The sequence below is a fragment of the Candoia aspera genome, chromosome 11 (genome assembly GCF_035149785.1).
Source record: "Candoia aspera isolate rCanAsp1 chromosome 11, rCanAsp1.hap2, whole genome shotgun sequence".
Classification (NCBI taxonomy): Eukaryota; Metazoa; Chordata; class Lepidosauria; order Squamata; family Boidae; genus Candoia; species Candoia aspera.
This window is the reverse complement of record NC_086163.1, coordinates 14,459,162-14,486,900: the sequence shown is the minus strand read 5'-3', so window position 1 is coordinate 14,486,900 and position 27,739 is coordinate 14,459,162. Positions and strand designations below refer to the sequence as shown.

General features: G+C 38.5%; 1 protein-coding gene across 2 annotated transcripts in view; it reads right to left on the bottom strand.

The window, feature by feature from the left end:
• Positions 1 to 27,739, bottom strand: part of SLC7A9 (solute carrier family 7 member 9) — a 304,184-nt gene that overhangs the window by 40,918 nt on the left and 235,527 nt on the right. Inside the window, exon 14 of one of the 2 annotated variants that reach the window (XR_010068627.1) lies at positions 19,122 to 19,137. The exons of the other annotated variant lie outside the window; for it this stretch is intronic. The gene's annotated coding sequence lies outside the window, so the exon portion shown is untranslated. Of the gene's footprint in view, positions 1 to 19,121; positions 19,138 to 27,739 lie in introns of those variants that run through there. 2 annotated transcript variants of the gene reach the window in all.

Sequence of the window (27,739 nt, the reverse complement as noted above, 5' to 3'; positions counted from 1 at the left end):
ACAGGTTTGGGACTTCTGCTTCCATAAACCCAGGTAGTTCAATCAAAAATCAAGAATACACCATAAATACTTTCTTTTTTGCCTTTAAAGTGCTACAACCCCTATACACAAGTAAAACTGGCAAAAGGCATTATTTTACTGGGGCACTCACATGTAAACCAAGATTTCCAGTGGCACTTAGAGTTTACTCATGCATGGAATTTTTGTACATTCATCTCGCTCCAAACTTCAGTTTGCAACTATAAAGTGAAGATAGTTTTCTTTCCCTTTTTTTTTCTTCCCATGGTTTCAGTTACTTACTGTTAATTGGTTCTAAACCTATTCCTGATACTACGCTATGGATGGCTATCTGCGTCTCTCTGTTTATATAAATGGATATGTATTCACATACTGTATACATCTTCATTTCAGTTTTAATTGGACCAATTGTTTTCAGTCTTGTTTTCAATTGTCTAACAACTTTGAGTATTTTTAGTAGAGAAATGTGCCAAAATTGATATTCACAGGTGACATAGAAAAATGTTTGCACCCTGCAGCTGGAAATTAATTTTACACTCTGCACTAGTATGTGTTTACTTCTCTCTTCCTGTTTGACTCTTTTCTAGCTTCTGTTCCAAGAGACAAAAAGCAGCAATATCACAAAAAGAAGCTTATTGAATATAAAAGGCTTATTCTGTAGGCTTTGGAATCAGTTTTGCCAACCTTCTCTAATAGTATTTTCTGACTTAATCCTGTGCTTATTTTGATATTTCTCAAGAGAAGACACATCAAGTGACATGGCACAATCTCTGTGGTCTTTAAGAACAAGCTGTAGAAGCAGCCAGATGATGGGATAACTCTGCCGAGTAGATAAACCAGTTGTTTAATGCCTGGGTCATATAATTCCCTTCTAATACAGTCAAGCCCAATTCATAGAAGTTTAAACCCATAAACCTCTGGAGACCTGTGACACCACTCACTATGAGCTGTTTGTTGACAGCAGCAAAGCCAATCAGACTTTGCTCCAGTAGTATCTCAGAGAAAAAAGAATAAACAGAATAAACAGTATCTCAGAGAAAAAGAATAAACAGAATAAACATGTGGCACTTGGGTGTCTACAGAAGATGAATGTATGCTGACAAGCACAAAAAGTAAAGAGTCTTCTTTGAGATGTAACAGCAGAGGCATCTTCTTTCTCCGTCCCCATCATGCAGACCCCTAGAGAAGCACCATAGTCCAAACTGGCTGCACCATAAATGCATGACGAGGTGGTACGCAAGCTTCTAAATGTATAGATGGAGAATCTGATGCTCAATCCAATACCTAATTTTGCAAGCTCTACACATCCCTCAAGATCACATGAGTGAAGCAAAACTCTGATTTTTAAATCATCATCATCATCATCATCCCATTATCATTATTCCTTTGGAAACTTTAATGTATTTTGAGTAGAAACATAAACCAACCCCTAAATGTGAATGTAAGTGGTGTTGGCTCATGGAGGCCAATGATACTACTTTAACATGTGATCATCAGTCAAAAATAGCCACTTAACTCTACCTTAAAACACAGAGCCAGATCAAGCAAAAATTACGATGCTTAAAAGGGGAGGGGAGAGTTCCCAGCTGTTGCATTCATGTTCTAGACCAAACTGAAGCTTCCAGAATTTCTGGATTAAAAGAGGCTGGTTTAGACTTGTTCCAAATGTAATGATAAGGCATGTGATTATTCAACTGCAGAGTACCCTCCCTACAAATGAGCAATGCACCTTTCCTTTAAAGGAACTCCAACTACTGTTGTGTTTATATATGACAGTAAGCCATAAAGTGACCATGGTTTACAAACATTAATTGAGTTCATTTGTTGTTGTTGTTTATTTGTTCAGTCGCTTTCAACTCTTCGTGACTTCATGGATCAGCCCACACCAGAGCTTCCTGTCGGTCATCGCCACCCCCAGTTCCCCCAAGGTCGAATCCATCACCTCTAGAATGTCATCCATCCATCTTGTCCTTGGTCAGCCCTTCTTCCTTTTGCCTTCCACCCTCCCTATCATCATCATCTTCTCCAGGGTGTCCTGTCTTCTCGTTATGTGGCCAAATTTCAGTTTTGCCTTTAATATCATTCCCGCAAGTGAGCAGTCTGGCTTTATTTCCTGGAGTATGGACTGGTTTGATCTTCTTGCAGTCCAAGGCACTCTCAGAATTTTCCTCCAACACCACAGTTCAGAAGCATCTATCTTCCTTCTCTCAGCCTTCCTTATGGTCCAGCTCTCGCAGCCATATGTTACTACGGGGAATACCATTGCTTTAACTCTGCGGACCTTTGTTGTCAGTGTGATGTCTCTGCTCTTAACTATTTTATCGAGATTTGTCATTGCTCTTCTCCCAAGGATTAAGCGTCTTCTGATTTCCTGACTGCAGTCAGCAACTTCAGTAATCTTTGCACCTAGAAATACAAAGTCTTTCACTGCCTCTACATTGAGTTCATACAACAAACTAATCTCAAATCTCAAACCAAGGAAATCACATTATGCTTAGTGGGAAGTCTGAATCTTGTCTGTATTTATTGCTAGCTTCTCTAAGTAGTGTATTGAAGGGGAAAATATAAATCCTTAAATATAATAAGTAAAATTTTAAAGTGCCAGCTTCCCACTTCTAAAGTTTGATATGATTTGGATGGATTTTATACACCTATAATGAAAAGCAGACTTGAAGGGACATTGAATATGGAGGTATCGCCAAGCCTCAAGTGGAAGAAGGAAACAATTTAGCTGTTCGTACACCAAGGCTGTGATCATAAATTCATGCCAATTAAGATTGAAGATCATAGATTTTAAGGCAATTGCTTTAAATTTCATGATTCGATGTGCATATAAAGAAGGTAAAGGGTACAAGGCATGTTTTATTTGCCTTCCCCGGTGCTATGGAAAAGCAGAACAATTACAGAGACATCCAGCCTTGTCATTCATTTCCAGCTTCTCTCATTTGGAGATTTAAGGAAATATTTATCGAACTACTTTCTCCAATCACAATGAAATAATGCCCACTGCTGGGTTTCCTACAAGAAATGTTGATGCGGCGGAAAATACTGCATCAAGTGTCATCCTTAAGGACCGCGCTAGTCAAAAAAATAAAATAAATCTAAGCCATTTGCTTATGTCCCTTAGTGGCATCCTCTGATTGAAACATCCTTCCCAATGCAGCTATGCTGTGAAGTGCATACAATTGATCATCAGGATAGCAGCAACAGAAGTAGAGACCAGTCAAGCTTTCTTGGCTCAACATCTGTTCATTTCCAAGACATATCAGATGCAGCTTTGTTCTGTGAGGAATCAATTAATTGGTGGCAAAAGAAATATTCCACAGTTAGAAGCAGGATGAGCCCCCCGACAAAGGAACCTAAAATGCAGGGGCTTTTTGAAAAGTTCCAGCAGTTAAAATTCATGGTAAGGCAAACTCCTTTTCTTTATCTGTGAATATCTCCAGAATTTTGTCTCCTCCACACTCTGTGTGAAAGAAGCGGTAAGAAACAATACACAGAATAAATAATCTCAGAAATGCAGGAGAACAGGATTGAATTGAGCACGCAAGCACCATTAATTTCACCTCAGACATGATGGATGTGTAAAGAGTCTTGGACACCCCTAAATGCACTTTGTTTGCACACCCATCATACAACCAGATCCAGGGCTTATCCTGTTTCCAGTGGAGTACATATTTCCAATTTAATCTCTTCCCCCCCAAAGCCAACATTTCAGCTCCCTACCAGCAGCTTTCCTTTCTCCCCAGACCAGATTGTATGCAAGGAGTTTTTTTTTTAAAAAGTCAAGATGATGGCCACAACCATATGATTGAAGCCCCGCCCCTCTTTTACATGCATCACAACACATGTTAAAAAAAAACAAGGCTTCAATCTCATGGTTGGGGCCACCATCTTGCCTTTTTTTTTTTACCTCCCCTCCCTGGGAACACCCCTATCCCTAGATGAGCCCTTTTGGACCTGTGTGTTGACCAATGTGCCAATCTTCCTCCTCAGATTTTGTCATTCTTTTCTTCCCTGCAAAAGAAGCTCTTATTTGGAACTTCTTTTGATGTTTTTGATCTTGCTTTATCACCCCAAGATAGCAGAACATATGGATGCTGTTTTCTTTCTCTTTGTGTGTTGTGTTTGTGTGTGTGTGTGTGTGTGTGTGCACACACGCACAATTCTCCCATTCCCAGGCAGCTTCCATGGCTATTTATCCATCTATCTCTATGCCATCTCAAACACTAGAATAGCTCTAAGTGGCTATTCCCATTTCCTGATCTGGAAAGGCAGTCTGTAATGAACTTCCTCATGCATTATTATTTAATTGAAGTATGAGAAGCCAGGGATGTTATAGACTGTTAAAAGAGATTGTAAGAAAGGCAAAGAGAAAGAAAAATGAAGCAGAGAGAGAGACCATACATACATGGCTCAACCCTAACCCTAAGGTGTCCCACCTTTGTAAATGTCCTTTTTGGAAAAGAAGTACAAAAGCCATTATTTTCCACTTGTTCATTCCAACAGGATCTTCAAGGCTTACCCAACTTTCATATCATAAATATTGATACCCCATGCTTCCCATGATAGAAACTCAGAGTTAAATGCCTAGACTTTAGAACTGATGATGTTCTAGAAAGGGACACTGGAAAGAAGAGAGATTGATCTAAATCCTGGTAAGATGAGAGTAGGCAGAATGATTTCCCAGTGGCCAAAATCAAAAACTCCCTTGGGTTGCTCTGGTGACACAGCTACTGATTTCTGCCTTCGTACTAATGTAGATACATGTCCACAAATATCTCTTGCATCTGTAAAATCAGTGAGCTCTCCCTACTGGAGAGGCTATTCAATGATAATTATAGTTGCAGAAGCTGAAGAAGTTGATAGCCAATGCCATTTAGATACTGCTCAATGCATAAATTTGGAGGTAGAAGAAATGAGCAACTTGGAGACTGGAGACCCAAATATTAGCTTGAGAAAAAGCTACACACTTACCTTCTGAATCTTCTGAATAATTAACTTAGCATTGAGAGGGAAATGACACTTCTGATGCTATTCCACCTCCGTTACATTGCTCTGTTCAAGCAAAAACACAATGGCAACATCTAGTTCAACATTTATCACATCATTACTTTTAGAGTTTAAGGAAGATGGGCTAACATATTCACTGGGAGATGACAAGTGGCATTAATTGTTTCTAATAATAATAATTAACATTTCTGGCAACATACCATAAGAGCTGCTGCTGCTGCTGCCATCTCATTATGCATGGAATTCAGAGAATTTCAGTTCCAGCACATCCAAAGGGTGCCAGGTTGGGAAACTGACCTTAATATTATGGAATCACTCTGTGTTGCCGGATGCAGCCCTGCTGTAAAATGGCGCTTTCTGATCTGGAAAGGCAGCTTGTAATGAACTTCCTCACGCATTATTATTTAATTGAAGCATGAGAAGCCAGAGAGGTTATAGACTGCTAAAAGAGATTGTAAGAAAGGCAAAGAGAGAAAAATGAAGCAGAGAAAGAGAGACCATACATACATGGCTCAACCTCCTTGTTTCCAAACATTGCTTTGGTAATCTTAACCATCCTGCAAAATAGGCTAATAATATTCTAATATATGAGTGGTGGGAATCTTCTGATCCTCAAGACCTCCATATCTGACCTATGGACAACCAGGTCCATCCATAAATTCCACTCCCTTCATTTTCAATTCTTTCTCCATGGAGAAAAGGTATGTCTCCCTCTGCACAAAGGAAGGGCTGCCAGAAGGCAGCATGAGATGGGACTCTCCTGACCCAAAGCCACGTCCCTTCTTGTACTTCATCTTGACAAACAAGAATAGGCAACCTGGCTTTTGGAGTGAATTATCCCTTCCTGTGCAAACAGTGAACTCATTCTCCCCTAAATATCCTTACATGGCTAAATGGCACCATTCAGCAGGGGAGAAATATCCCCAGACATAGAGGGCAGAGAGCCAGGGAATAACAATTCAAGGGGAGTTACAAGGAAGTGTAGAACTTAAAGGGTGTGATTGATCTCTTCAGATTACTTCCAAAGCAAATGCCATGTTGATGTATTTCCAAAAGTGAGGGAGTCCTGCACAAAGAGGGTGTTACACCAAAGAACCACCCCCTTCCTGATTTTAATCCAACAGAGTTCCAAGTCCACTCTCTTTATAACATAGAATGAGATCCTACAGCTCTTTATGTAGAACTAACCACCACTAAAATTACAGAATTATTTAGAATTGCTTGCTGAATTGTTACTTAAGATTTTTTTTTGCACTTCTATTAAACTTTCCTCAGAATGAACTGGCACAAGATTATTCAATTAAAGTTGAAGTGTAATTTTAACTTATAAGTTTATGTACATTACTCCTCAGTAAGCCTCCCTGACCTCGGTGAGATTTCTGAGTAGACAAACGTAGCCTTGAACTGTCTGTGAACTAGCCAGATCTTTTATTTAAATTCCCTTTACCTGACACAAATTATTCCATATTAATCAGTGATAAAGAGAGCAACTGTGAGTTCTTAACTGCAATAAGAGCTCACACCTACCTTTAAAAAAAAAACCACTGTTGATTCTGTTAATAGTCATCAAAGTTCCCCCAAAGAGATTGAAAACTGCAGGGGGTCTCTGTAACAATAACACATAAGGTGTATTGAGACAATATTTCCATTATGGCTGGACAGTGGGGAAAAAAGAATATGATTGTCATATAAAGGATTCATGTGAGTGATGCAAACAGAATTATCCTGAGAAGGATAACACCCATTTTAGCAGAGGGAGTAAGAAGACTGAGTAAATTTTAAAAGCAAAGCTTCAGCCCAGCATGTCACAGAAATTAAATTGTCTTTGTTTATTGTGAGATAATGAATTTGAGAGGACAAGAAAGGATGGGGTTGGGTTTTATTTAATGCACACGTTAAGATGGATACATGTAGAGCTGGCGGATATAACATTGAATTATGTCCTGTCAAGTGCACATGATTCATTCAGCACTACAAATATTGATCTGACAGGTCACCTTCCCCTCGCATACCTGCACAGCCCTCTCTGAATATGATGAACTCAATAATATTCCTTTGTTTAAGCCTTCCAACTTGAAAGCACCAAGTTACCCCTGGTTGTCACATAGTTGTAATTAGCACACGGTGATTTGGAATTTCAATTTCAAGGCCACATTATATTTCTAAATTTCTTCCACCTCCTCTCGCACCAATTAGTGTCAATCGGGCATACTAAAACACACAATCCTGACAGGCAAACTTTGACATAACGCTTGCCTGCCTCTTCCAGACCAAGATATAATGTCCCACTATTTGTTTTTTGATAAATGGTTGCATTTAATAATGTTTGTTTGCATATTTGTTCATCATGCTAATGAGCATAATTACTTTTATTCACGTCACAGTGCTACTATTGCAGCTGATCTATGAGCACGTTGCTTAAATATGTATCATTAGTATTTTCCATGCAGTGGTCAAGTTGAAGTGGGAAGCATTAGTAGATCAGCAGTTAAGCTTTCCACCTCAGCTTAATCACATCATTTCCTTTGGGCAAAAGAATGAATTTCCAGAAGCAATAGATAAGATCACCTTAGCCTACTCTGGCTGTTAGTTATCCTGAGCAATCCAAGCTAATTCTCAAATTTAACCAGTTCCAGCCCATTTCAGCTTTCTTTCTATTCCTCCTACTGGCATCTTCCCTACCCTTTTCCTGCCAACCTGACCCCTGGCATGTTGTTATGCTATTTACCAGATGCAACTAATGCTTGGAAATGCTCCACCTTGAATTTTAAAATATTGTTTTAATTTAGAAATAAATAGGAAGCCAGTATGTTATAACACTGGACTTTAGCATCATCTTTATTTTTAAGAATGCCTCATGGACTGTCAAGAGTAAGGAAGATTACCTTGACAGAGATAGGTCACACCCATTACCAAAGCAACAAGGAAAAAAAACATAGCTTAAGTCCAAAACAAGCAGAAAGTTAGCATAAGTGGCTAAGTCAGACACCTCCCTAATTCATGTGGGTATAAGAAGGGGAGAAGGCACAGCACAATCATATTTGCAAGGTTCTGTTATCACAGCCAATAAAAGTAGTCTTAGCCTTCCTATAGAGTTTGGTCTACCTGGTAGGGCTGATATGGACCTTTTTAGAGGGCAGACATGGTAGAAGGCTGCAGTAGACCTACCAGTTCAGAAAAAGGGGAAAGGTAAACTAGAATAGTAGAAACTACCACGATGGGAAAAAGTGGGTTATGGAGAGGAAAGTCATAGTTTATCATTGTCTAGTTACAAAACCTAGATTTCTGGTTGAGCAATGCACTTGCTTGTTACCCAGACTGGCTCAATTCCCTATGAATCAGACAGGACAAACAGCACAAAAAAACCTTTATCTGGAAATATTGTTCGTTACAATAATAGATGGTTCTGTGTGCATTCTTGTTGGGTCATCTATACATTTCTTTTCCAAGTTCTTGCCATGAGCTCTTTCCCAATGATCTGACATTCCCACCTGATAAGGATTTTAGTTATTAGATTAATTTATACAGCACTCTAAGTCATTTATGAAGACAGCAGAAAATTACAGAAATAGGAACCTTTACAAATAATTATAAAAGAAACACTAAGAATCAACAGCAGCCAACAGATCTGAAAACCTGGATGAAGAGGTGCTCCACTGATAAAACTGAGCGGCTACACCAGGAAAAGTGCCGCAGTCTATAATGAGGTCATCCCAACTGAGATCTGTTAATGATAGATCAACTGTCCCAACTTGGTGAGCTGGGACTACAAACCCCAGAATTCCCAAACATGGGCATTCAGGAAGGCATCAAATGTTGGATAGCCAATCAATTATAATATGTGCCATATGTTAGTACAGTGTTTTCCCACCCCCCAAAACAATGTTGATGTGGGTTTAGGGAATGGGGGAGAAAATATGTATTTTTTAATAATCCTTATATTTTAAAATTATTATTATTTCAAACTCCACTTCAAAATGATAGAATGAAAGTGATGGAAAAGGAGCCACAGACAGCAGAATCCAGAGCTGTGCAAAGACAGTTCATTCTCTTATTAAAATGGTGATGGTCCACATAGAGACTCAACCAGGTCACATATTAATAATTATCAGTGACAATCTTGAACATCAGATAAGGCCCACTAGTGAAACAATATTACATCTCTCTTTCTCATTTATCTTTACTGCTTATGGCCCCTCTGTGGTCAACATACTGTGAGCACCATGGACATTTAATTATGAACACATCATAAATGTGGCTGACAAGGCAGAAGCTGGGGCCAGATGCTCCAGGGATGCAGCGCGGGTGAAACCTCTTACTGTATACCTGCAGTACTGTTGCTCTCACAAACCATGTTCCAAACTGCTCCACAAGATACTGGGTACCAAATTCTTTTTCTCTTCTTGCTTCAAGTTGTTTTCTCCAATGCCTCCTTGGAAATAAAATGTGCTGCTCCCCAGGATATTCATTTCGGAATGATGTATTTGAAGCATTATCTAATTGGCTTTAAATGAAAGTTTTTGTAGTCTTGATTTGGGGTTTCAATTTCTTTTCCGCTCAGATTTGGGGAAGGCAAAATTGCTGAATAGTTACGATGTAGGAATTCTCTAGTTTTCTCAACAAATATGACCAATGAGATACAAAAGGAAACAGCAATGTTTCATGATGCCTTTGTTCCATTACTGCAAACTCAATCAACTACCTCATCTTTTGGTCTATCTTCTGGATGATGATTATTTTGGCCCCTATCTCCTAGTGGCCACCACACTGTTTTCATGGAATGCCATGAGTATTACATCATCACAAAGCACTTTTTAGAGGAACAATAGATTCCATGTACAGCCCTTTTTCTTCTCAGAATGACATAACAACCAGGGAAAATAAAGTAGCAGATGCAGTGATTAAAATCACTTGTTACAACTAGAGCAAGGAAAGCTGCACCCTACCCCTAAGTGACAAAAGGGTAAAAAATGAGATGATACAATTGAACTAATTTGTTATTCCAAGATTTCAAAGCAAATGCTAGTTGAACTTTATGGTCCCTTATCAGTTTTTTTTATTTATTATTAGGAAAAAACTGCACATCTTGTTCCTTCTGATAGCAGATACATTTCCTTCTGATAGCTGATACATTTATTAACATTTTCTCCAAAGCCAGAACTGTACCTAACAGTGGTAAGGCTATCTGGGCTGTAAAAATCCAGATGACAACTGGAGGGCAGCTGAGAAACATAAAAACTCTAACTGCTTGTTATCACCCATTGGCATCAAAAGAGGCAGTTCCATCTTGTTCCCTCTAAAGAGGCCTTCCTTAAAATGGTGACTTCTAAATGTCTTTACATGGTCAACTCTCAACTACAATCCCAGAATTCCTAGAAGTTGTCACCATATTACAAAGGCACCAGATTCAACAGTCTGTTCGAAAGCAAGGGTCAACCACATTTGAGAGTAATGGACGTGCTTGGTATTTTTGAATGAAATTATGACCGCCATGGAAGGAAATTTCTCATTTACAAAATGGCTCCCACAGCAGCATGGCTAGTTTAAAAACTAAAAAAAAAAAAAGTGGAGGGGCTGCTGAACGCTTGCAGGTGCTTTTTTCCCCTCAGCAATGCTACTGATATCCATTTTTCTGTCCTCACTCCTTAGACTCCCACATACAGACTAAAGGTTACCCACCCCCTACCCTAAAGCCTTATTTGGTCTTGCTCAATTCTGAGTTAGCCTGTGGCCTTAGCCATACCATTGTGTTAACCAGGATTATAACTTCACATAGTATCCAAACCGCCACAGAAAGAGAACCATGACCAGAGCATCAAAGAGAAGCAGCAGGAGGGTCCAAGGGCTTCAGAAATCAACAGTCCCCCTTCTTCAGAGCCAGCCAATCTTAACCCTGGATCCTCTGAGGGTTTTTCATACCATGCTCCAGAATAGGAGGACATCAACGAGGTACCTGTATGAAATCAATAAGAAGAGTCTTGAATGAAGCTACAGTTCAAGAGGCACCAACAATACCCAGACAGTCAAGGTGTAGAGCAGTGTTTTTCAAACATGGCAATGTTAAGCATGCTGGCTGAGGAATTCTGGGAGTTGAAGCCCACACATCTTTAAGTTTCCAAGCTTGAAAAACACTGGTGTAGAGGCTTTTCATCTACCACCAAAGAGAATCACATGCTGTGCCAAGTTTTGTTCAAGTCGTGACTTCTGGAATAAGCGCCAATTGCTTGGAGTTGGGATCAGTGCAAATCTCCAACTTGCCAATTTTCACTTTAGAAAAATAGGTACATGGAAGGCAACATGCTAAACCACCAGTTTATAAATAATCCTAGCTAGTTTCACACAGTGCACTAAGCCAAACATAGCACAGGCTGACCTCGTCAGGACGTGAGTTCAGACAACCCTGTGAATTTTACAGAACGTTCAGGCCAATAAAGGATTGGTTTAATTGTTGTAAGAAGAAAAAAAAATAAAACATGAGATTCCATCAAAGTCTTTCCCCCAAACTATTTTTATTATTGTTGTTGTTGCTGGTGGTGGTGGTGGTGATATATTATTGTTTTTGATGGCAAAACTACTGCTGTAATTGGATGAGGTTTGGTCTGTAAGAATTCCAGATATTCAAATCTATTCAAAACTTACCTTATTTTAAAGCCTCTTTGTCTCAGGAATTTCTATGTTATTTGAACAAACCAGGTAAAGCTACAAATCCCTCCCTTCCTCCCTTCACATCCCATCAAAAAGCCAAAAAAAGTTGACTCCAGCTTGAACATACACACCGCATGCATGCATGCATGGATTTCACGAATATTCCTATGGTTCAAAAGTAATTAACTTATTTATAATGGCAACTAAACTGCATTCAGGCCTGACCACTACAACCCCCCCACCCCCATAAAAAAAAAAGTGTACAGAGGCTGGGTGGCTGCAGCATTTGAGTGAATATTCTCCTCCCTGCTGCTGAGATACATATTTCTGTAGCTCCCCAACAGAGTGGCAAGAGGAGAGAGAAAGAGAGAAGAAAGCATATAATAAAGGCCAGCACAATAAAAGAGCTCTGTAGAAAGACCTGAAAAGTAGCTATCATGTTGGCAGATAAATTCTAACACACAATTATTCATTCCTAGCCTCTTGACATGTAGATTAATGAGTTTGATAACCCAGGATTCTAAGAAGTAGATTCAACACTGTTTCAACAGCTTCTTTTCTCTCTCACTCGCCCTTCCTGCCTCTTAACTATACACCACGCTCCAGTCTATTGAAGGTGGGTGGGGGAGACACAGAGAGGAAAAGAAAATCAATACATTTGTGCAAGTCATGAACATTTCTGTCATCCAAAATACAATCTCAAATATACGTCAAGGCAGGACCCTTGGCAGGGTCCAGTGTGAATCCACTGGGATCGTGTGATCACCGGAGATAGACACTTCTGCTACCAAATCTATTTCTAGGCAGGAAAGAAATTCATTACACATTCCCACCTGTTATAAGGCCTTGCCATGGTTAGATATCTGTGAAATTTTCCATTTCTGCCCTGAAGGCAAATGCTCTTTTTTTTTCCAACCCTCTGGTTAATCCTCAATGATCGAAGCATGTTTTGAAAAGTGTATGTTCTGTCAGATACCAGCAAGGACAATTTAAAAGGACTCAGGATGGTCTCAATCCAGCAATTCTTTCTTAGGCTGATGAAGAGATTATTCTAAACTGAGCTTTGCAAAGTGGGATTGGGGGTGGGGGGTGTCTCTCTTTTCCTTCCCTTATGATCAGCATAGGGCTCGTTCCAAATAGATGTGTCTTTTCAAAGCTCAAAAAATGAGTTGAGTAAAGACTATTTAGAAATATGTTGTTCTCCCCATAATGTAAAAGTCAACTCCAAAATAAATTTGATTACATTATTTAAGCAGGTTTTTTTAAAGAAAGTTGTTTGGTTAGAGCGAAGTTCTCTCTCCATCACCACTCACACTGTTTCAACTTAAGACATTTTCATAATACCGGTTCTCTAGGTCTGGTTCATTAATATAACAAGTGACTTTATGTGTGAAAGAAAAAAAATCAAGGTTTTCTTGGAAATCAGGTGGTCTCAGAAAATCTAGGCACACTTAAGGATTAATGAAATGGCATCTAAAATACTGAGGACAGAACCAAGATTAGACACCACTTCACTCAGGGCACCCTGGATATCATCTCGTTGTGTGTGCAACTGTATTTTTCAGGAATATAGTGAAAATAGTGAGTCAATACAGCAGCATGCTCTGTGCATTGTCCTCTTTCTCTCTCTTTCTCTCTCTGCTTGAGTCCAAAAGTAATAGCAAGTGATGGGATTGTGTCTCTGCTTAGTTACTAGGATGTGTGTTCCTTGCATGGATGCAATTTAGAGCAACTCAAAGAAATGTGTTATTGTTTATCATCATCATCATCATCATCATCCTCTTAATAGAGCCATTGCTTTCTTCTAATCAGCAGAACTTAGACCAACCTTACCCAATTGTCAAAGACAGTAGACTAATTTGGATTATTCCAACAGTGATGACATCACTGTGTATGTGATCATTTAGCATCACTGCACTTTGCTGCCAATGCCACAGCTCACTTTGACTTGTTTTATGGGAGGGTTTTCCATAGAATCAGAGAATTTAAAGATGGAAACTTGCCTTGTCCAATACCCAATTCAGTACTGAATTTTCAAGCTGCAAAAACTCGATCTACAGATGTGGGTTGTAAAACTCAGGCCCTTACTAGAGGGGAGCAAAGTAATCAAGTTTTCTGGGTCTCTGTGCTACCATCTAGTGGTGATATGTTTTGCAGTCCAGACCTGGTAGTCCTAGCAAAACCAGCACCCAACCTTTGTTTCAATATCTCCATGGAAGAGGAACCCATCACCCATAATGAGAAGTAGGAATAACCTTGAGGAACAGGAGAAAGATCTGCAACCAAGGCAATGGTCAGATAAATGAAATCTGAGTTTGGGGCAGAAATGTAATTTGAGAAAGCATCTCAGACACGACCCTCACAAGTTCTCATGAAGATAAAGGGAGGAAGAAGCATATTTAGATTTGCAAGTTTCCATTACTGTAACCTTATAATAAAAGTTGTATTGGCCATATGACTTTGGTTTCCTAGTATGGTCTATTTTGAAAGGCTGATATCACCTTCCAAGTTGGTTGCTTCCATTATCAGAAAGGTTTTATCCATATGAAGTTTTTCTCCTCCAATCAAACTTGACTGTCCTGCAAGTCAATGGAAAGCAGGAGTGTTGCCCCTTCTAACTGATGGCAGCATGGATTCTGGGAATTGTAGACCCAAATGGAAGGCACAAAATTGGGGAAGACAGAATGATAAGCCTTGTTCAATTACCCCTTATTTTTCTATCATTTCTCATACATGGATAACATCATCCATGGTACTTTGTGGGGCAAGAAGATTTCCACTTGCCCAAAAGTTCACAGAAGAATACAAACGTGGGTCTAATACATTTCTTCCTTCCTCTTAGCTTTTGAGATCCAAACCATCATATCACTTATATCTTCTGAGACACTGATTTGAAGGTAGATGCTTCAACAGTACCTCAATACCAGCTTCTTCATACAATGCCTTCTTAGGATGAACATTTTCACCAAAACATTTCTGGAAGGGAAACTGGTCTGTCAGTTGCACAAGTTGCCAGTGCCTCAGATATAATGGAGTAGTTGCCTGGAGAAATTAGTTACAGCCTTGTATCCAATTGCATAAAAATGCAAATGGAAGGCAAGCAATTAAAAATAGATAGAAATTACTAGACTTGGTTTCCCTTCTGGTGCTTGGCATTCTCCAGCTCCAGTCTGCATTACTCTGCAATTTATCTGGCTTCTGCCAGCGATAATCAAGCTAGATTTTGATAAAGAACTGCAAATCTGTCCTCACGTAATGTTTTTGACTTCCTGCAAATTTCATTCAAGCTGAAGCATCTGTACAATCCCTTGAATGATTTGGAGTTAATCATTTGTACTTCACAGCCTCTGTTAGGCTTAGACACCGGGGGTGGGAACAGATTTGGCTTTTTAATCGCCTTGTATATTGTGCAGCTGAGAGATAAATGACACCCACTGTCTGAAATCTACATTCTTGCTTCTGATGCAAAACTGTAATTAATTTTGTGCAGTGTTTCAGAATTGATTGTGGTCACTTGAATTCCTAATTTTTCATCCACTTCAAAGATCTTTCCTGCTCTCACCCCTTCCTTAAAGGATGTGCTTTCAAGTAGACAAATACTTAGCTATGCACATATTGTAAATGAGTCTTGTACACCTTCTTTTCAATAAGGTGAAACAGAGGTCAAGACATAAGTTTATTTCTGTCTTGGCCTACTTTGGGATAATCTTTCCCTCCTCAAAAGGAAATACAATCCAAACTTATCACATTATGTCTGAAGATTTAGCGACTCCACCTTCCCTTCCAAGTCTTGTACCAACTCAGAAGATTTCATTCATGGCATTTCTATTCAGCATAAAACAATTAGGCACAATTTAGACAATAATTACCCTAATTAACTACACTCTAATGTTTGTATTCAAGATTATAGAAACATTGTGTAAGTTTCCTATTTAAACAAGGCACCTCTAATTTCTGTTCCTTGATAGTTGTGGCATGTAGTTCTTTTGGCTGTTGTATTTCACTGCTTTAAAAAAAATTGTCAGTGAAAGATTTAACATTATGAATGAATTTGATTATGCCATTGTCAAAAAAGGCCCCATGTATCACAATTTCTTGTTTTTAATCACTACTGTAAACCTCACAGCCTGGGGGCATAGTTTTAATTTGGGTGCCTTACTAATGAAAAGAAAAAAAAATAATTGTTTTGCCAGGATTTAATAATAAGCAATAAAATCAGCCAACCAGATTTTACCTCTGCATTCAATCTCTTTTTTATTATAAAACATTTTTGTCCTTTTTTTTTTTCTTAGATTACTGGCGTAGATACTGAACATTTTACTAATAAATATTTCAGTTTGCTTATGAAGGCTAATGCTGTCATCTGAATATGGAATTATATTTCTTTCATGCTTCATTATCATTTCATGGCAGTAATGACAGTGAGGCGATGGAATATTTACCGGCTTTTCAGAAGACATTTATCCAATACATTTCCCTGAAGGGCACCTAGGCTTAAAGATACATTATCCTTTTATAAAACACTGCCCAGAATCCCAATTTAGGCATCAACCAATCAGAACTTTTTTTGGAAGCTGCTACTGATAGATACTTTTCTTATCTGCCTATCTATCTCCCTATCATCCTGGTACTATGATATCAATCATGCAATATTATGGCCTGGCAAAGCACAACTCATTGTTCCCAATGGGTTTTGCCCACTTTCATCCACAGTGATTGCATCAAATGCGAACTGCAAGCCAGTTTCAGGAGTTCCCTGGGATGTAGGGATCATGGCAAGGAACCATTGTTTCTAGTTCATAACTAAACAAGCAGGAGACATGCACTTGCACGCATGTTCTTATCACTGCAGATTGGCATATGATTGGTTGGTTGGTTGACTGATTATGTGCCATCAAGACATTGTCAGCTCTTAGCAACCACATAGATAGATTTTCTCAATGATAATCTGTGCCTAACCTGATCTTTCATGTCTTCTAACAGTGCACCCATCACCACTGTAAATGAGTCTATCCACGTTGCTGCTGGTCATCCTCTTCTTCTCTTTCCTTCTACCTTTCCCACCATTAAATCCTTCTCCAGAGAACTAGGAGGAGAACAAATTCATTTTCAGAAGTTGCAGGCCAGAACATTATTTTGGCCTGTTTGCATCACACCAATCCCTGGACTCCAGGCAAAAAATCATGGAAGTTTTGTGCACTGCAAAGTCGTCAAGGATATGCTTTAGGGAAACTCTTCCCAACCTAGTGCCCTCCTGGCATGTTGGGATCACAAATTCCCAGAATTTGTGGCAATTCAGAAATCATGGAGTTGTACTCTCAAAATATCTGGATGGGGTCAAGTAGAAGTGGAAGCTGTTTGGCGGCACAGTCTCTGGAGAATTTGGGGCTTAGCTGTTTTCCTTAAGTAGAATGAGATAATGTCTCCCATGTTGGGAAAGATTAATATTGGCAATGAATGCAAATTCATTGAGATTATTCATTATAATACCAGATGGATGGATGGATGGATGGATGGATGGATGGATGATAGATCTTTTTAATGGAAATCCAGCATTTTTTAATGATAGAGTTGCAACAATGTGAATGAGAAGGAACAATACTTCCGTGTAACAAAATGGTCCTTACTTTTACTGCAAACATACCTCAAAGAGTTCTTTGCTTCAGGACCACAAAAAGCCTCAGGAAACTTTTTTTTTTTTTTTGCTTTTCCCTTTGGACCTAATATTTGCCTGAATTCTGTGACACACCAGGCTAAAATGTGGTTGACTAGGTTATGGGACAGTGTGTCATGTGAACTTGGGGAATTGGGCTAATTCACTAACTACACAACAGCCATTCCCAAGTTGAGATTTCATATCAACCAACTGGACATAATTACCCAGATTTAAGAAGTGTAATAAGGGAAGACATTGTGATCCAGAGTGGCATCTGATGCAGCCCAGACACACAAAAATCATAGCCTCGAACACATGGATAGAAATATGTCAGATGTTTACACAGAATCTTTTGCTGGCAATCTTTGACACTGGGATTCACCTCACAAAATAGCTGAGAAAATATAAGAAATCACAAAACACCTTCCATTCAGCATTAAGCAGTCAAAAAGCAGAAGTTTCCCATGGATTCTTTGCACCTGTGACTGCTCCATCTGCTAATAATAATAATAATAGTAATATCAAATGATCTTTCCAAAGTGCTGAAAGGTTTCAAAAGAGAAATGTAGACTGAGAAAAAGAAAGTACATTAAAACCACCTTGCAATAAAAGACAGGCAACCTCCGTTAATATTTTACCACACTTTTCTCCTGAAGCCAGCATTCTACTATTTACAAATACAAATTTAATGTCAATGTATTGCAAGATTTCCAAGTGCACCCCTTGCACTTTTAGCCCTGGTTGCAAGGTCAAGCATGTTTGACATCTGAAACTTTAGTTGACTCAGATGTCAACAAATATGCAAGCACTCAGAAAAGAAACTTGTTGATCAGAGCCATCTCCTTTCAGATGTCTCAGAACTGCAGGTCTCAGACAAAATGACACCAAACACTATAACATTTGAAATATTAAAGCAGATCTTTGAAGAATGGGGCCAGAACTCAATAGCCTCAATATCAACAGTATCAGTAACGATGTCTGCTTCTCTGGGTGGACTATGTCTAAAGGATGCTAATGAAGGAATGACAGATGTGAAACAAATCTTGCTTGATGCAGAAATAGTGGAATCAGAAATATTAGATTAAAAAAGTGTGGATTACAGGATAGAAAAAGTATTTAAAGTGGAAATACAAGTGGTAGGCCAAGAGAATGATCTGGATAAGGATTCTTTACTGGATATACAAAAGAAGCTGGCTGAAGTTTTAAAAATTAAAGGGGAAATGCAAATGATAAACCAAGAGAATGACCTGCAGAATGTCTTTTTATTGGATTTACAAAAGGGGCTTGTTAAAGCCTCAAAGAAGCCTATCCAATGGGAGAAAGAATTGAATTTCCCATGGATCAAATCCTATGACAATATTTGAATGAACTAAAGATTAAGATTTTCAGAGGTAAAAGGAAGGAATATAAAGTTGGTGTATTTGATCAAGGTTAAAATAAGATATGCTTTTATGAAATTCTGGCAATGCTTTACGGACTTTTTGCTGACACCAGAATTGAAAATTTGATGTCTTATGGATTCGCTGATAGATAAAGGATCCGTTATGGGAAGAAGAGATATCTGCTTGTAACCTTATAGGGGGTAAAGAGCTACCAAACTGGTTTATACTTGTGATGAAGATTGAAAGTCACTTCTTTATATATTTCTTTTCTTTATTTCACTCTTTCCTATTTATTTTCTTTCTTCTTTTTTACTTTTTTCTTTCTTTGTACTTTTTACTCTCTCTCTTTACTTTCTCTGAGTTTAGTTTGTATGTAATTAAAATTTTCAAATACACACACACACACACACACACACACACACACTGAAGCTCTCAGGAATTCTGGGAGTTTTAGTCCCACCATGTTTGGAAGGTAACTTTTGAGGAAAGTTGTATACGTGCATAAACATTAGAGCAGAAGATCAGAAGCTGCTATTCATCCTCAGGTGAAATCTTTGATGTATATTTTATTTAAAAATACCTTTTCCCTACACCGGGTGCTGCATGTTTGTATGCACATGCAGATATATGACAAGAAACATAGGTACAAACTTCGGTATGTATAGGTGTTATCGACTAATCTCACTGAGCCACCAAATTATTATTTTTTCCTACAATTCTTTCACTTGCACTAAAAAGTCTAATATGACCTTCAGTTGTTGAAACTTAGCAATGACTATTTTAATTACATTAAAGGTACTAACATTTTAAGAAAACTGCTACACCCACAACTAAGCTTTTATTGCTCAATAAAACTCACACACCAGTTAGTTATCTTTTCCTAACTCTGTTCCAGTTGACTCTCCCAAGGGGACAAAAAAAAAAGAAATGTTAAAGTTCTTATTCTGGTCAAGAACTTACCAGTTGTACATAGGTTTTACCACAATATGTTACAATAGATAAAATTCGTGTTACTGATGCTTTCTCTCTCTGTCTGTCTCTCTCTGGTATACTTGCTTCAAACTTCTCTAGAACATTCCTTCTGGTCATATGCTGATGAATCTTAGACATAGGCAAGAGAAGGTTCTGGTTGCCTTTTCTATCTGGGCCAGAAGCTTTTGTAAGTAGACATCTTCAAGCTCTCCTGACATCTTCAGATTCTTCAACCCTGGAGAGTTCTCACAGCTCCTATTGTCAGATGATCTTAGCTGTTGTCTCAACAGACCACACTACTTCCAACATCCCTGAATTGTCTCTGCTGACCCTTCTTATACTGTTTCAGTATAGACCCTCTGACCAATGGCCTACATATTACCCAATTATCTGCCAGCTCGCTGGCACATAACCATAAGCCAGAAGAATGTTATCTCAAAATGTGCTTTTCCAGTCCTCCTGGCTAATATATAAACAGAGTGATCTAACTATGGTCCACCAATGCCATTAAACTTTCTTTATAGCATCTAAATATACAGAGGACACTACATAAATAAATAGGAGAGGATTCAGACAAAATTCTGAATTATTCAATATTGAAATACAACAATTTTTCATCTGCTAAGCAATCTAGAACATTTGCCCACCTCTTTTTATAGATGAGATTAAATCCAGAATTCTAAAAAAGGGAAGGAAATCATTCTTGGTTCATTGGCCAAAAAAGACATTGGACTTTCCCATTTTGTCTGTAATTGGAAACTTCATCAACATTAAGGATATACTAATTTTAAAAATATTGATGATAAAATAACCTAAGAATTCTCATAACTGGGAAACAGACAAATAGGCCTAGGAATTTCAAGTGTAAGCACCTGTGCCATATCAGAAGTGTGACACCAGAAATTACTTACATATCTGAATATGTGTATTCACAGATTTTTCACCCATCCACATATACACACGTGTAATGTCAAACCTAAAGGAAGAGTTTGTATGCAAAAAGTGCAATTGTCTGACAGAGATTATCCAATCCTGAGTCCATTTATTTGTTTGTTTGTTTGTTTGTTTATTGCCTTTGAGTCAGTGTTGACTCCTGGCAACAGCCTGGATGAGTCCCTGCAGTTTTCTTAGCAAGGTTTTTCAGAAGTGGTTTGCCATTGCCTCCTTCTTAGGGCTGAGAGAAAGTGACTGGCCCAAGGTCACCCAGCTGGCTTTGTGCCCAAGGCAGGACAAGAACTCATGATCTTCTGGTTTCTAGCCCGGTACCTTAACCACTACATCAAAATATCCATAATATCTGTCCAATATCAAAGAGGTTTTTCTCTTTATTCCTAGCACAATTATTACATGATTGTTATTTTATTTCTCCCCTTCTACCAAATTGTAATATTTGTTTAAAGATTTCTTACCTATGAGTTGCAAGCCCTCCCCAAACAACTATTACTACATTTGCCTCCTCTTGTGATACAAAGGAAGATCAGATTGTACCTAACAGATTCCAAATATTTCAGGAAACAGTGAAATGAACTAAATAAAATATTTAGGATTTGTGCCGAACATTGGGCTGTTTGGGGCAAACCACATAAATTAATACCATGATTTCCTTATATATCCCAGAATGCTCCACATCAAGAAGGAAACAGAGGCTGAATGATTACCCCAAAGTGTGCTAGATGAACTGGAAAAAGTCTATTCAAACAAAGCTCATTAGTTTTGATACCTCCAGGGCTATGACAAATTAAGCGGCGGGTGAATATGCTTGCAGACAAAAGGAAGATGCAAAAGAAAAAAAGAAAAAGAAGGAAAGAAGAAAAACCTTGTGCCTGTGCTCGGCATTGTGTAAGTAAATTTACTGGGGAAACAAAGGTTAAAAAAATACCATGGGAGAGCCACAATGACATCCATTTAAAAAGCAGATCTAAAGTAGATGATGTTTCATTTTGATACCTGTATGAGGCTGTATAAAAGGATGGTTAGATGCCTATATAATGTTTTAACAGTGAGTCAAGAGCAATACCAGGCAGGGCAAACTTGCAAAGTATGGAGTTGAATGTTCTTTTCTTTCTGATCTTGGAATTTTTTCCCCTCTGCATGTGTTAAGACTATTTTAAGCAGTACACTATGATTTTGCACATTTCCATTCCCCAAATGTCAGCAACTGGTGCAGTCAGAGAAAGCTCCAGGGGCCACAGATGAGCTTACTTAGAGACCTCTTGCAGACTCAGAACAACAGGATGGCCATTTCTGGCTCAGGCCAAAGAGCACCACTGGCTTAAGTTCTCCATCAATTGCCAAGGAAAAATAAAATGAGTTCAAAACTCATTCAACGTATCATGAACGATCTTGACTGAATGGGAAAATCCCAAAATCTGTCATGCAGGATTGACCCAAGCTATTGATCTGGATTCATCATTATTCCAACTCCATTAAAAGAATTATAACTAGTGAGAATTTAGTACAGAAGTTGCCTGGCTATAATTAGATCTGTGTAAGGGCTGTATCCTTGTGGCTACTTACTATGTGGTCACATTAATGTTAAAAAGCTCAGAACAGCTTTCTATTCAGTCACTGCTATGTGACTGGTTCTGCCCACATGGCTCTAAACTTCACATGTTCCAAGAAGGAAATGGCTTTCATGAAAATGGTAAAATGGCAAGAACAAAAAGTGGATGTACAATCTTCTAAACTGAGATACCTTTCCTGAAAAGATATTTAGGTATTTGGTCTCTGTAGCATCTTGCAGTCTGGCAGTCATTTGGTCACCTCAGTCAGTCTAGAAAGAGGTCATTGTCTTCTAGTGACTCTAGATATAAAATGTCAGATAAATTAGCATAACTTAAGCATGGCTTTTAATCTCCTTCCACCATCTATACATGGTGCTGCCTACCTTATACTGCAGGTGTGCATAACAACACATTTTTAGTGTGTCACTCTCACTACTATAGAAACCCTTGGAATAATAAGATATATGTGAATTTCCCCAAATCCTCACAAACTGATAAACCAATGTGGTAGGGAAATAAACACCAAACAATTTAAGAGAAGGAAATGGGTGAATATGGTAAAGAAATGGGCAGGATTTCTCTATATTGGATTATAAAGCCCATCTTCGTTGAAGTGGGCTTTTACAAGCTCCTAAAATGATACTCGAAGGCTGACTTGGGAGAATTTTTCTAACATTTCTACTTTCAAACTAACATTTATTGTTTCCTACTTTTCCATGAACTAAAGCTCGCCTCTACATAAATAAAACTGCCGTCTTTAAGGAACCACAAGCTCTTTCTTAAAGGAATGTTTGGACAAATATCCTTGTTTAAAAGAAACAACTTTATTTAAAATCAGTACAGGTGTCAGAAAACAGAGAACTCACCCAAGGTGGCAGTTAATTAGGAATTCTCATAGTACAAGACATGAGCTGATACAATTCTTCATAAATGTGATTTCTTTTTCAAGTTTTCTTATCTACATATCACTATGGAAAAAAATGGGTTGTAATTATTCTACATAAATAAATAAAGTAGACCACCATATGGACAAATTCAAGAGTTCTTCCTTTGGCAACCACATTGCAATCCTAACCCATTTGTCTTGGTAGCCAAGCTGTTGTTATTAGCCTCTGTAGGTAGGGCAGAAAGCTATGATCTACAAATATACTAAAATAAAATGTCTGGCCTCTTGGTTTTCCAGGAAAGTCTTCAAAAGTCACACCAATGCAGATGGAAGGAAGTGGCATATTCCAATCTCACCTGGAGGAAGAAGAGATTCAACAGAAAATCAGGAAATCAGAAGACGCTTAATCCTTGGGAGAGGAGCAATGACCAATCTCAATAAAATAGTGAAGAGCAGAGACATCACACTGACAACAAAGGTCCACATGTTAAAGCAATGGTGTTCCCCGTAGTAACATATGGCTGCGAGAGCTGGACCATAAGGAAGGCTGAGAGAAGGAAGATCGATGCTTTGGAACTGTGGTGTTGGAGGAAAATTCTGAGAGTGCCTTGGACTGCAAGAAGATCAAAGCAGTCCATACTCCAGGAAATAAAGCCAGACTGCTCACTTGAGGGAATGGTATTAAAGGCAAAACTGAAGTACTTTGGCCACGTAATGAGAAGACAGGACTCCCTGGAGAAGATGCTGGTGCTGGGGAAAGTGGAAGGCAGAAGGAAGAGAATGTGTTAACTATTAGCCATTAAACACTGTTACAGACTAATCCAACAGCAGGCATACGCACCAAGGCTCACAGCCATTGCAAAGATGTTGAGAAGACTCTATTCAGCACCATGGACAGTTTCTTAGAGGCAAGTGCATGGTGGCAACTGGCCCTCCCAGTGTGGGTTGATTTCTAACCCATCTCTGTAGCAATGTGACTTTTTACAACAGAAAATATCCTCAGTTAATAGGCAGGCAGTCCTACAGCCTTTTAACAATTGCTTAAAAAATATACAACTCCCAAGATCAAGGAAGAATGAAAATGTTAAGAGAATATGAAGCAGAGCTGTGTGACTTGTCTATTTATGCTATCTCCTCTATTGAACACACTAGCTCTTGGACAACTGTTGCATGATCTAAACTTGCTCAACCAAGATAAGATGGCGTAAACACAGCTAGACATTGTAGCTGAAGCTCACCTTCAAAATGATAACATTTCTCTCCCTCTATTTCATCTTTTTTAAGCCACAAAAAGATAATGCCACTGCTTCTGAAACTGCCAAATCAAAAAATGTTGGGGAGATCACAAAGAGAATGTGATATCCATGGGTTTTTATGTGTGATATCCTTAAAAAATCTTAGCCTGAATAAAGATTGCCAAGAAAATGAGAGACTCATGTTAGGCTTGCTAAGGAATAGAAGGAATTACTTTATAAAACGGCTGCTTTGGGAAAAGTACCATGGCAGAACTGTCATACTTAAGCATAAAGGGCAATATCCTAGGGCTACAGTATTAACCCTACTTCACAATACATTTCACAATCTGAAAAAAAAATAGGGAGTTGCATGCATCCGGCAGTTCAAACATCTTGCCCAGTTGCATAAGCTAATAATTCTAGGTGTTTGGAAGCACTTTTGTTTGTAGATTCCTCACAGAGACTGCCATCTGCTGTAACTATTCTGATGATGGCTGCTGTTCTGCTCATCCGAATCTGGAAGAGGCCATGGTTCAATCACAGAGTATGTCCTTCACATGCAAAAGTTCAACCCCTGGATCTCCAGTTAGGGCTGGAAAAAAACTCTATAAAAAAAAAACCAGAAATATGATACCAGTTATAGTTGACCAGATATGAAGAACCAGTAGATCTCCAGATGTGAGGAAGAGATGTGCCACTAACTAAAGGATGCAGTTGCCACTTCAGCTTAAGTTAGCAAAAGGTCTCTAGGACACAGCTATTATTTTACCCCTTAGTACCAAGTTAAATCCTTAAGGACTTCCTAAGCTATGAGCAGATTGAATTCTGCTTCCAGCATCCAGTTATCTCCTGGAAGCATTTTCATTTTGTTTGGCTCAAGTCTATATTTTTTAGACATTGCCTAGCCAATAGCCATGTCCAGGTACTCATTTATAAGAGTAGTGGAAGCAAAGAACAAATAACTGCATGTCAATACACTCAGCGCTGTGACTCCCAAGCTGGGGGAGCGGCTCCAACAGATCCCAGGAGCAACATCAGAGCTCTCCGTCCAGAAGAGTGCAGTGCTGGGAACAGCCAAGATCCTGCGCAGAACCCTCAAACTCCCAGGCCTCTGGTGGAGGACTTGAGGTTGAGGAAGACACACACAACCCATAGGGGTAAGAAAGGAATTTATACATATACATATACATATACATATACATATACATATACATATACATATCTGTTCAGTCTTAAATCCAGGCCTGAAGTTATACTGAATAGGATTTAGACACAATAATGTGGTTTATCTAAGAATTCCCGGAGCTAGAACAGCAGTTCAGAGTGCAGCACCTCACCCCAAAAAGACAATTTGGAGACTGGCCAGAAATTATCCAACATGGTGAGACCAGAAGAGTCTCTTCAATAAAGTTTGAAAATACCCAGAATACATACCTAAATATAAATCCTACACAAAAATGTTTATATTCTTAACATGTGAGCTATAGTTTAGATAGATTTTCCTAACTTGAGGTTTCCTATAAAACCAAATCAAGGGTTTTTTAATTTTTTTGTGTTTATTTCTCCTTTTCCTATGAGCACACAGTTTGAGAAGAACCAGGTTTATCTCATCTCATTAATGTGTATTAAACCTGAAGCCATTTTGTGTGCAAATACTGTAGAAACTGGAATTTTTTGGTTCACTGGCTTTGACAGTTCAGTCTATTGGTTAAACAATCACATTTCAAATTATGTATGTCCTTTCCTCATTATTTCCTGTGCACAATGTTTAAAAACCAAAAGGAAATAAAGTAATTTTGCTTTTAAAACTCTGTACTCCATATAAGTTACCCAAACTAGCTAAGTTTGTGATTTTTTTTACAAAATAAGGTTACAAAGAGAAAAAAAAATGTAAGAAATACAGTCAGTCAAAGATGCATGCCGTTCAGTTCAGTGAGGTCACTGAACTTCTGCAGTACTACCATCATGCCAAGAAATGAAGGCAAAGGTTGGGACTACATTTCATACAATGAGCAAGACTTAACACTTAACAGGAATGGCACATCACATTCCAAAGGAAGCAAAAGTACCATCTAGAATTGATGGTCAGGTATGAATAATAGCTTCAGAGAAACCTTACAGTTATGTTCAGCCTAATGCAACACAACGTTTGCAACAAGACAAGCATATTTGATATACAGGACATTGATTTATATCAAGTTGGTTTATCTAGCTCAGTTTTCTCTGCAACCTAACATGATGGGGATGGTGTTTGGCCACATTAGAGGCCATGACATTGGGCAAAGCTAGAGAAGACTATGTTTCCTCTAGATTAGTGTTTCTCAACCTTAGAAACTTTAAGACATGTGGACTTCAACTCCCGCAATTCCCCAGCAGCAGCTGGCTGGGGAATTCTAGGAGTTGAAGTCCACACGTCTGAAAGTTGCTAAGGTTAAGAAACACTGCTCTAGATCTTTGCTTAGCTAAATAAGCAAACAAGATGCTTTTTTCATGGCAATTCTGTTTAATCAGTGGTGAAGGTTTTCATAAGCAAATTGAAATAGCAACTATACCCACTTAGTAAACAATGAGTCAGTTTAGAATTCTCTCTGTAGCTAGACAGAAACAGAGATGGACAGCTCAGTTGAAGAATTCAAACAATAGGCCATTTCCTATCCAGGATGAGTAAATGGCATAGAATATCCCTGAAATCAGCTTTCTGGAGTGTTTTCACATTATTAGGGCAGAATTTCCCAGCTAGCATGGCTGGATTGGTGGAAGGAAGGCACCAGGTTGAAAGAAAGAAAATCTAGGTTCTTATAAGATCTAGTTCCCAGACTGCTAGAGATTTGAGAGACCATTCATCTTTGCATAAACAACCAGCTGCAAATGCCTCCATTATCAGTGAAAAGACCTCCTCAGCAGTTCACTGAAAAGATATTAGAGATTCAGAATGTATCTACCCTAATGTACATGGGGATGTATTGGTTCTACAATGAAAATTGTTCAGTTGCTGGGATTCTAATAACCCCCTCTAATTCATTTCAATAAATATTGAGAAAACTATGAGAATCACCCTTAGAAAAGAATCCTTTTTGATTAGGCAACTGCTAAAAAGCTTAACAGCTTTCTTTCTTTCTTTCTTTCTTTCTTTCTTTCTTTCTTTCTTTCTCTTTCACCTTAGAATCATCAACCCGTAGTTGTCTGGTATTTTTGCCTTACAATGAATGAAATCCTTAAAAGGCTGACTTCATGAAAATCCTACTTTTTAGACCTTTGATGTAAAGATTAAAAGCTTTCCCCTCTTTGTTCAATGATTGAACATTTGTGACTTAGAAGGCAAGGATCTTTATTTAAGGTCTGATTCCATTAAAATCAGCAGTAGAAATGCCTAAATTAATTTAATCTCCCACAGAAAACTGGGAGATTAAACACTGGGGCCAATTCCC